Below are 12210 nucleotides of genomic sequence, written 5' to 3' on the forward strand. Positions count from 1 at the left end.
ACACTTATTACTCTTGATAGATTACTCTTTGTCTTTTGCACACAGACCAGAGGTTTCACTCATCTTTTTGTAAATGTTTTCTTGCTTTTGTGGAGATCACTGTTTCATTTTACAATTTTTTGAGGGGAGACATTTTGATTTTTCAGAATCAGGTGGGTTGTGAGAGCAGAGATGGAAATACTGAAATCATCTCATTTTTGTTTCTTAGTGGGAGGCCCACAGGGAAGAGCAAAAACAAGTTTCCTCAGCCCAGACAAGTTTAGCAAGATAGTGTGAGGTGAGGGCTGAAACATATTCTCTGATCATCTGCAGGCCATGCATTTGATGAGCATAGAGCCCTTATTGTTGATGGTGTACAAATCCCCCAGGAATTGTCACACTAAAATTGCATAACCAACCACCCGGTGCTCAGGAGAACAAAATTACACTAATGAATGCGGATACTCTTTGAGAAATATTGTTACGTGAATTCTCACGTCCATGAATCAAATAACAAAAAAAGGTTTCCTGCATATAGCTAATTTTTTTTTGATTGACAGTGCCTTAGCTATAATCCTTTATCAGGGGGTACTGTCATAAGTCATGACTGCACCATTAAGACGATGGCCTTACACAGCTGCCTGCAGATCACCCATGCCTGTCCCCCCCTCACAGACAGACAGACAGACACCTGAAGGCCAGCATCTGACCCTTGCTTCTTCCCGCAATCCTGTCTGACTCTCCTGTCATTGAGTCATGGCAACCTTGTTGTTCTACTTCCAGCAACCTCGCCACTTGAAAGGCTGGGTGCTGGCTTCACCTCCTGGTTTTCAGGGCTAAGTTTAGTTCATGAGAGGCTGCTGAACTATGAACAGGTAACATGGAGCTGGGGCTCACCACAGTTGTTAAGGTTGAAGCCAGGGTCACTGACAAACAGCAGGAAATCACCAGCTGAAGGCACAAACTCCATTAATATGAGAGCTCTGCAACACTGGGGAATGTACCTGTAGCTGGTTACACTCACAGAGGATGGATGGATAGATGGATGGATGGATGTACAACACATTCCCCAGGACTGCATGGCAGTCCAGCTTCCCTTGCCACTCATGCCTTTCCAGCCCCTGCGGAGGGTGCCTAACTCCTACCAGCAGAAAGCCTAAGAAAGAGTAATTATAAGCTAATATTTGCACACTCTGACAACTGAGATCTACATCTTGAAGCACACGCTTATTTTTCTCCACTCATCTGCTGAGCTGTGGTTATACAAGTCTCTCCGTACTTTGTTTTTCATTAGACATTTATCCCTCAAGTTAAGAAGGGAAACAGAGTAAACAACTATGTATGTGCTGCATAGAACTGGTAGAAATTATTGATTTTTAAGTAATCATTTAATCAGTTGGCTTTTAAAAGGCAATTATTTAAAGATTTGGAATCTTTATTATTACAAATGTCCCTTTTCCTTGAAGATTCAGTCATAGGGAAAATAGGTATAGAAGAATCTATTATTCCCTCCTTCCCTGGGGCTGCAATTATAATGTTAGGCCAGATAGTACCTATTACCTGCCTGCTTCCTGTTATTTTTGGAATGATCTTAAACAGGGCAAAAGTGCTTATTCAAGCTGTGGGAAAAGGAAGTTTTTATTTCACCTCTCCAAATATAAATGCTGTATTGAGCCAGTATTTTACATGACAAGCTAAGGACCAAAATCCATTGAATTTTATGTGACTCTTACAACAATGTCAAAAAAATTTGGAAGAGACCCTGAAATAACAAGAATACACATCCTGTGGGGATCTGGAGGAGATGTTGAATTATCATTCTCAGCAAGTGCCATACACCATGTGGCAGTGCTTGCAAACAGCGCTTTTTTCACTTTCTTACCCTCACAAAGTATTTACTGTTCACACAGTTAAGTGTGTTAGGTCTGTATTACGCTCAGACTATAAATAATCACTTTGCTTGTAACTTGAACAGATTGTGTGTTTGAGCATTCTCATGGAATAGAACTTGTTACATCAAAGCAACACGTTCATCCATTCACCAGCTAAAGCAGTGTAACTTTGTCCTCAACATTGCTGATGCAAAGAGATCACATTTAAACTACGTTGAAAGTCTGTCTGTGTTTTACTTTTTGCTGCTGATGTAAAGCACTACAAGAGACAACTTTAGTTCCCAATCAGTGACAGGATAGCATAAAGACTAGCAATCTGTTTGGGTAAAACTGAAAGTAAACCTAGTTTTACAGATTTTGCCCTTACTCAAGGAAATATATGCAACCATTTTGACTTCCCTCAATTATTATGTTGCTTTCTGCATGTATACATCTTTCTCATGGCTACATTTTTGCCCTCCATTCTCATTTGTTTGAATTTCCCCTGGTTATTTTTAATAGGAAAACATCCCCAAAAGATTTCAAGAGCTCATTTTGTGCCTTGGAAGCTCGGAACCAATGTGACTAATTCAGGCTTCTTTTACTTACATTGGTAAGTAATACAGTTTTCTTCTATTTCACACATAGCTTGGGATTCTTCTCAGAATGAGTACATGATGTAAAAGACAGGAAAATCAGTTCCCCTGGTTCTATACCTGAACAGAATTTTCTTTAAAAAGATATGATAGTTGCATCCAGGTTATGAAGTGGAAGTTTTAAATCCTGCAAATTTAATGCGCAGCCACATTAAAGGTGTCTGCAGATCAAGAAATTACTCTCATTTGAACAACATTAATTTATTTCAGAAGCCTTCAGAAACCATGTAACTCGTACAAATGCAAAACTGCTGTAAGATTACAATTGGACTTTCAATACATCGACAGTCTTTTGATTGGTCATAAACATATATGTGTTTATATCCATCTTTGAGATACCAATGTTTTACTGCTATTACTGTTGTGTGCCAGTCCTGGAGAAGAACCATGAAGTACTCAGTAGGGTAAAAATACAGAAAAAATAAAGATGATCCTTTTTCCAAAGAGCTTATAACCTGAGACAAGCTTTTTTTTTCTGGCTGATGAATAGTTATCTTTCAACATACAAGAAGTTTTCTTAAAAAATTCAAATCAATGGATCACAAACAATCTCTTTTTCCTCTTCTTTTTGAGAGGTGATCATTTTTCTTGATATGCACTCAAAGATAATGTGTCAAGTCTGCTTTAAAATACTGGAAAGCGTCATGTCTTTATTCCAAAGTGAAGGAAGTCTCATACAAGCACACAGTATTTGCTAAGCCCCTATATTTTTGTAAACTGGCAGGCTCCCTCACCAGCCAGGGAAAAAAATCCGGTACCACACCCAAGCCTCTTTAAGGCCCTTCCCTCAGGCACAGTTTATTATCTGAAATGCAAACTTTACCAAGCAGCACCACAGGAGGTTATTTCCCCTGACTAAAGCTACCCCCAAGGGCCCCTACAACCAGGAGTCAACGGATCCAGCTGAGTTTCTTGGTCCTTCACAGGACTCACTTGATGCCTTCACTTTTGGTCAAATGGCTCAGGACTGGCTGGTTCCAGTGCTCCTCTCCCACTTTCTCAGGCTCAAAGGGGCAGCCTTGGTTATTTGCCTCCTCTTTGCTATGTTTCACTTCTTTTTTTTTTTTACTCAATCTTGTGTTTTCACAGATAACATCCATTGACATTTTCTCACTGCCTGGGAACACAGATAAGAAATTTTCTATACCTATTATTATCTTTTGCTGCTCAGCTCATGGTTCCTCTAGCAGTAGTAGGGTGTCTCTCTAAAACAGTTTACTCCACTGTAACTCGATGTACAATTTTGCAGTTTTGTTATACCAAAATCCTCTCCTTTTTATGTTGTTTTGTTGGTCTAGTTAGTCTCAAATTGATTCATGAAAGTAAATACAATTATCTCTATTGACTTTCATGAGGTTTGGACCAGGCCCCAAATGAATTTCTGTAAAAAGATGACTAGAATCTTTTAGTTGGAGAGTATTAGTAGAATTCTGCTGTAGCATTTATTGAGAGTGAAATGTGGATTTCCACATAAGCACAGCTGAATTAAAATGAAGTAGGAATATTTTTTGTTTCTATTGCAAATAATGCTCTTACTGGTCCTGCTTGTAACATTTCCAATCATTCTAAACTTTCTTTTAACAAAGTCAAGTGACCAGTACAGAGTGCTGGCATTGCATCATAGCTGTAAATTATGATCTCAGATTTATGAAATCCAGCAAAGCACTGATGCATCAGCCAGAGTAAGGTTTCTGAATGGCAAGTAGATACTAAAATTTATTGCTATGGGGTTAAATTAATTCCTGATTAAATTCCATTGAAGTAATTTCTATGTGCCTTGCCAAATAAATTATACTGACTTAATTCATCCACTCTTAATACTGCTGAGTATCAATTATTAAACACTGAATAGAAGTAATTTTGTTAACTCCTGAATATCCTACATCAACTTAAGTAATGTGGATAGACTGTGACTATGTCTATTAAATACTTCAGGCTCCAGGAATAGTTTCTGCCAAATAAAAAAAGCTGTTCCACAAACAGTGGAGGGATGAAACCCAGATTCTTCTGCACTGTATCTGTTGTCTCCCAAATACCCTTCACAGCAGTAACCAGAGCTGTCTCTATATGTCTCTGACACCATCATCGGGCCATACTATGGCTAATGCGAAACTCTCTATACATGCAGAACATGTAACAGTTCTATTTTAGATGTTTTTCCCTCTGATGGAGCACTAATTTGAGTCCCTCTCTTGTATCTTACCACTGAATTTTATGAAGATTGAAGGAATGTATGAAACCTGTTTTTCCATAAGCCTTGCTTCTGTAGAATTTTGTGAAAAACCCCACCCAGATTACTGATGTAGAAGAAAAATGAACTTAATTCTTGATTTCTATGAGTCCAGAGCAAAGAGAGACTTCATTGCTGCAGGGATCCGTTCCATTCAAAAATTATGTAGATGTTATTGTAAGTCAGCTGTGTCAGCCTCTTCAGAGGCTGTCTGCAGGAACGATAGGTGTAAGGTACACCTGATTCAGTATGAAGTCTTGTAGGAAATTATTTTATCCATAGCAGATAGACAGAAAGAACCATTTCTTGCCATTGTGTCCATGCACGATTTGAGAAAAATGACTTTAATGCTAACTGAATTTGGCTTACACTGCAACATAGTTGTGTCTTTCAGGGAATTCACTGCATGGATACAAAGTTAAAAAATACTTCAATGCAAAGATGAAGGTTCACCACACCTCCAATCAGCTACAAAATCACATAAAGCAATTATAATTTTAAGCATATTAATCAAAATTTATGTAGTTAACCTATCCTCAGAGATAGCTTAGAAAGTGAGACAACACTCTTTTCAGAAGGGGTTACTCTGGAGGTAGCATAATGTTTAAATAGAACAGCTACATCAGTTAAGCTTTTGAGCCCAGTATTAAAATATTGATTCATAAGGCCTAAGCCATGTTTGTTTTTATAAATAGTGTGGGTATGAAAACTGGGGAGATGAGCAAGATATCTCCAGTTAAACTGAAAACCTGCCGTCATTTTCATAATATACGGTATATAGACTACAGAACTTTGGACTGGTACTGTGTTTTTTTAATTGGTGTTTCTCCTTTACACTTTGTGGCTAATGTTTTCCTATTATCAAGGTCTTGCATATTTTCAGCACCCACCCAACTCTGTGGTATTATATGTATTTTTTAAAGGTCTGAGTGACAAGTACATTGATATAAGTGAATCATCATTTTGCAGGCATAAAATTTTATCAGATTGGTTTTCAAGTAGATTTATACATTTAAGACAGTGCATCTGCCATACAAGATTAGCTCATGGAAGATAGGGCATTTGTTCTAGTAGTGAGTGATAGAATTTTGTACTTTAAACATGTGAAGCAAACTAGATAGATAGTAAATGAGCATCTTGTTAAGTAGTTCCTGGTTATCAGATAAAGTAAACAAAACTGAACTAAAATGATATTATTGTGCAAGATTAAGCCAAGTTTCCATTCCCTGCTAGTGTCACTGCTTTGTGCTCCAGGTCGACATTTGACTCTAGGATACACAAAATACAACCAGATGACAAAGCAAGAAAAGCAAAACAAAAGAACAGCTGAAGTGCATTATTTCCTGTGATTGTGGGATGAATTAGCAATATCTGCTATGGGATTCTTCTGTCTACAGTACATGAGAATTGATTGAGAGATAAAGAGGGACTTGATAATTTCACGAAGAATTACCCCTTTAAAGTAAAAAAAAATGGGGGAAGAAAACAAAGACTTTAGTCAAAGTATAGTATAGTTGGAATGAAGCCACATTTCTTATTCATATAATGATGTTCCCTGTCACACTTAATAATACCATACATCTCTTTTCAGGCTGACGTATCCCAATTTTACAGATTCAGTTCTGAGTCTCATGCAAAGGAATGTGATTCAGGAAACCTCTGCAGGTAGCAGATTTCCAAGAGAGGTGAGTATAGAAGGTTTCCCTGACTCAGTGGCCATGCCATCCCTGCCATTAGGATGCCTGTAGTTTGCCCCTTCTGCATCCCATAAAGGTAAATGCATCTTGGGCTGCCTATAGAGTGCAGACAGCTGCACAGCCTTGCAACGTGGATGCACAGCAATGCTCCATGCTCCCTGGTATGGAGGGCAGCAGACTGTGCACACCACCAGTCAGGCTGTACTCGAAATGAGCCTGATGAACACTGCATAGCTAAGACTTCTTTTTCAGGATACCCCATGACTTGCCCAGACCCCATGTGTGAGCCTGCACTTCAAATAAAATGGATACATATTCACTGAGTTTGCCACAGCCTCAATTAATGTATGAATATCAAATGGTAATTCTTCTGGATGTCTTCTGGAAATCGGAATTTATTCTTCTGCTGGAAGTCTTTGTTGTGTTTTCCATGTATTAGGCAATTTCTTCCCCCTGCACCACCCCCCCTCGCCCTCCCGGGCCCCAGCCCAGGACAGCTTTTTTTTTAGCTCAGTAACCAGAAAGGGCAAAAAATAAGTCTCTGAGAGACTAGCATATGGAGTTTTCTTGACAATGTATTCAGTTTATTCTGCCCAGCATACATAGTTGGGTTTGCCAAAGACAGGTCCCCAAAATTTAAAAGTGCAGAACACAGAAAACAAATCAGAGTAATTTTAAGACAGTGCTGCCTTCCCAAAAAACCACCTACAATTACGCCTCCCACAAGCATACACGTGCCAGCATTTGTTTTTAATTTAAGGTCTGTATGAAGAGATCAGTAGTGGAATATCCCGGTCAGATTTGTGTCACAAATTACTTTTTGCAGAAAAGTGAGGGATTTTTCAAACTGTATTCGCCCTGCTTTGATTTGCACCTGTGGATGCTTGTGTAATGTTTTTTAAAAGATATTTTCCAGAATCTAAGTTATTTTTTTCTACTGAGGCAATAGAAAAAGATCCTGCTGGTGTTACTGGAAGCTTGACTGCATCCGTATGTTCTATAGATATACCTCACCACAGACGTATTGGTGAAGACAGTTCATGGTAGTAAGATTCATGACAAACTTTTTAAAGTGCTTTCTAAATTCATGTGTACATTCACATGTGACAGAATGCTGCCACTACATATATATGTGAGTCATTACAATATGCTTTAGCGCAGACACATGCATCATATTCAACTGAGTCATTATGACAGCCTTCTGTTTTGTCTCTTCCTTATGTCTGTAGCTCCCATTAATTTATCCTGTCAGTCACCTGTAACCGGTAAAGGTAGATTGAATCACTAATATGCAGATTTCCATACCTTGCAGAACTTTTATATAGATTTTAAATATTTATTGTGATCATGTTCAAGTTTTCTTGTCATCTATGCGAGTATCTAAACTGTTTGAATCCTGCTAAGTTTTTGGCTGTGATCATTTCTTCTGGCAGTGAATTTTACAGTCTAATTCTCTGTTGAATGAAAATTGTTTAGTTTTATCCATTTAAAATTTGCCTTCTTTCAATCTCAAGGAATTTTTTTCTTTTGCTATGAGGGGAAAAAACAATGGCGATTTCTGAGCCATTCCCTAGTATATACTTTGGTCATGTCCCATTTTATATATCTCTGTAAGACAAGCTCTTAATCCTTTTAATCTTTCTTCATGTAAGAAATTTCCCATGCCCCTGATGATTCTCATCACTTATCTCACTCTGTATCAAGAATATACTTCATAGACCAACTAGAAGTGAGTGCCACTCTCTGCTGTAATCATATCTTATTTTTTTATTTGCATTCAGTGGTAAAAACAATTGATCAGGGATTTTCAGTGAGTGCTTCACAGTGGCTATAGCTACCATGCTCTTGGCAACTGTGCTTGATTTGATCTCCTGCTCTCGCAGTTGTGTGGTGCAAGGTGGTTCCCCTCCTTGCAGCGACTGGACTTCCCTTTCTGGGCTGACGTTTGGGTCACTGCAGATGAGAAGCATTCTGCGAGCCAGCAGGGAGGCAGCAGGGTGACAAGGATTTGGGATTGATCCCAAAGTGTTTTGGGAAGTATAGACCTAGCTAAAGTCACTGAAGTATTTTATTCCTTATTGTAACAGTAAGTTTACATACTTGTGAGGAACACATATGTGGTGGACTTGGCAGCATTAGGTTTATGGTTGGACTTGATAGTCTTAGAAGTCTTTTCCAACCTGATTCTATGATTCTATGTTAAACCATCCAAATAGGCAACTTTTCCAGACCAAATTGCCATTACATTACCAGTTGCCATCAGTTGCCATCTAACTTAGCTAGATCCTGTTGAAATTGTGTAAGGGCTCGACTAACATAAATCACTAACTCACATGCGAAACTTGTTCTGCAGACTCATCCATTCCCAAAGAAATGCTAAATACATTTAACAAGCTCATTCATACTGTGCAAAATTGGAGACACTTGCTATTTACCACATGTACAAAATGATCATTTATTAATACTCTTTGCTTTCTGACTCCTAAATCAGCTTCTGATCTAGATGGTGTCATTTTCAACAAAACCAGACATGTATTTATTGGGTGCAGTTCTTTTGATCTAGTCAGATCATTTATCAGCTGGAAAAGTGCTTAGTGACATTGATAATATCTGTATTTTAAAACTTAACAACCACACCTCATAGTGTGGTATAACATCTGGAATTATGCTGTTTTTTTCCCAGACTAGGTCTTGCTTAACTTCGGTTTAAAAGGAAACAACATTGAAGTAAACAACATTTTTTAACTAAGAACTTCAAAACTACTAAAAAGCTGGGTAACTTCACTTTGAGAAGAAATAACATAATTCAAAAGACTTTCTGCTTAGCTAAAAGAAATTATGAAATATTTTATTAATTGATTCTTACTGTTACAAAAAAAAATTAGTAGTGCTGGGAGTGCCCAGGAGACTGCTGAAAAAACCAGGATTACCATTAATGCTGCCACCTAGATTGAGACCGGTGGTCTTAGTTCACTTCTTAATGCATGTGCCTTAAGGTAATATATAATCTCAGCGGGTAGGCAGGAAATTAATGCTCGTAGTGTTTACCAGAAGTGACCTGGTTAGTCATTCCTCAGTCAGAGCTGCTGGAGCCAGACTGACAAGGTTCTCTGATGGTGCTTTAATTGCTGCTGAAGGAATAATGTTTAGTTATAGACTGCTTCACTATCAGATGAATACCTTTCATGAACCTTGCATTCACCTACAAATAGCACTAAGTGAGGTATAACTAGGGCTTGAGGACTAAAACTTATTATTTCTTGAACACCTTACCCTAAAATATTTACATAGGTGTCAGTTAAGGAAAGGCAATGAATGATCACAGTGTATTTATGGCTCTTTGAAGATACTGCTGTAATATGAAGTAATTGTGCTTCTGTATGAAATTGTTCTTGGTTTTTTTTTCCTCAGGTCTTCATGTGATATAACCTCCTATACTTTAAATGAAGAAAAATAGCAGCCTTCCAAGTTCACTGTTAATGCCACAGAAAGACTACATAGTGTATCATCTCCTACACTGGGCTTAGATCATCTTTACTTTTGTACAACTATTATTTATTTTCTTCTTTTAAATACTAATTTTGAAATCTTGAAAACAATGTTACATTTGACTATCAAGCAAATGAAATGTGGGTCATATCTGTGGAGCCCACAGTCACTGAAAATCAAGAGCGATAACACAATAAATGTGAACATAAATTTCCAACGTGAAAAAATTATTATTTGATAAGCAGCTGGTGATTTACGTAAAAAACATGAATAGGAAGGATAAAAAACATCTTTGCAATCAGGTGGTCAGGTGTGAAATGAGCAATGTCACTACTGGAAAGAAAAAAATGCTAAAATTACATAATTAAAATTTACTGGAGTTTTTAACATCTGAAACATGGGATCTAAGTAGTTCTGGAGGCTGGAAAGAGTGCCATTTCCAAAGTAAAGTTGTTGGAGGCAGACTGGCAGGATGCTGTGAGGGTTGTAGTGCTACAGTGTCTTAAGTTACTTCACTAAAGGCTCAGATATTACGTGCTGGATTCAGGTTTTGAATTTATAAGTGTGTCACCCTGGCCATGTAATATTAAATCATAATGTATGATAGCAATTCTTCACTTTTGTATCTTTGACCCATATCAAGAGATCGGGACAGATAAGGATCAACACAACTTCTGTCAAACCTCTGCTGTAGAGAACATTTGGGTCACTAAAGGTCAACAGGACACCAGCATTAATTAGAAATCTTTGTTTCCAATTCTATTTTAATCTTAGCACTGTATGAAAGATATTATATAGATCCTAAGTTTGCACAGCTGCATGTGCTGTTCTGTACAAATTAGTTAGAAATATGCAAATAACATAAGGAACCAATCTGCTCATTTGCATACATTTTGTATAGGAACACACTTTGGCTTATGTTTAACACGCCCTGCCTCCAGCGCTGACCAGGAAGGATGTGGAGTTGCAGATAGTGACAGTTTTGGCATGTGAGCCAGGATGAGACAATAGTTAGGTGGCAGTTACAAAACCAGGGTATGTGTGTTTGTAGGGATGTGTGGCTACGCAGTGGGATATCGGAGGACACCTGGGGCATGCAGGTGGCTGGATTTCTGGTGGTGTCGAGACCAGAGAAAAAGATGGTAAATAAAGTATTAAAGGTCTTGAAGATGGAGACATCTGACTTGAGAAATATTAACGGGATTGTCTACCTCGCAGCCTCTGAGCATGCAGATGAATGCAGGTATCTGGGGAGCAACTGGGCTGGGGGATGTAGAAGCAGCTGAGTCTGTCAGAGCTGGAGCTCAGCAGGGAGCACTGGTAGGTAGGGCCTGTGAACTGGGATCTCTCTCCCGTCTCCCTCTGCCACCAAAGCTTACGGTCTTCTCTGCTTGCCCTTCCCTCTCTGACCCAATCAGTGGAGTAGCTGTAAGGACGTTTCTTGACAACTTGATCCCTTGGCACTGCAACAGCACTTGTAGGCTGAAACGCAGTCTTAGATGGTGCCTACAGTAATGTGCCAATGAAGTCAAATCAAGACCTCCACGGAACCTAACACTTTGACATTTTGCTCCTTAATACTGCCAATAGCAATGCTAATTAATACAGTTTGCGTTTACCTACAGCCAGCTCATCTAATCCTGGCCACTCGTCAGTCACTGGATCGTAATGGCTACTGGTCACCAACAAGCCAGGTCAATTTGAGCCGTTTCAGATCCACAACTGAAAAAACTTGTAGTTAATTTCAAAGCCTTTCAAACTCTGCTCCTGTGGTGGTACACAAATACAGAAACGGTATTTTGAGAGCGTGTTTAAATGAGCACACCCTTCAGTGAACTTAGGCCAACCCAGAATGCTATGTTGTCATCAATAATGTAACCATTTTGAATAATCTTAAATGCTCTTGCTTGCACATGCGCACATATGCTTGCAGCAGTTTATCACGTTTTAAGTTTAAGGTGTGAATAACGATAGGGCAATGAGGGTTGCACGCCAATGCCCCCAAGACTGCACCCGATGTAGGATCACGCCCAACGGCAGCGCTCGTAGCGGGGTGGCTGGATGCCGGCACTCTCAGTGCCGGCTGCGGCACTGCGAAGACGGGGATGTTTCCCGGGGGGGGGGCAGGCGAGGCCTACTGGCGTTACCCCGGGCCGGGCCGGGCCGGGCCGAGCACGAAGCCACCACAGGCTTCGCGCATAGACCTCCCAGAGCGCGGTGCGCAGCGGCCGTTCCCTCGCAACCTCTGAGGAGGCCGGGGGCGCAGGGCGCGGCGCGAGGCCCAGGCC

Source organism: Haliaeetus leucocephalus, unplaced genomic scaffold (assembly GCF_000737465.1).
Source record: "Haliaeetus leucocephalus isolate CR32 unplaced genomic scaffold, Haliaeetus_leucocephalus-4.0 Scaffold450, whole genome shotgun sequence".
Classification (NCBI taxonomy): domain Eukaryota; kingdom Metazoa; phylum Chordata; class Aves; order Accipitriformes; family Accipitridae; genus Haliaeetus; species Haliaeetus leucocephalus.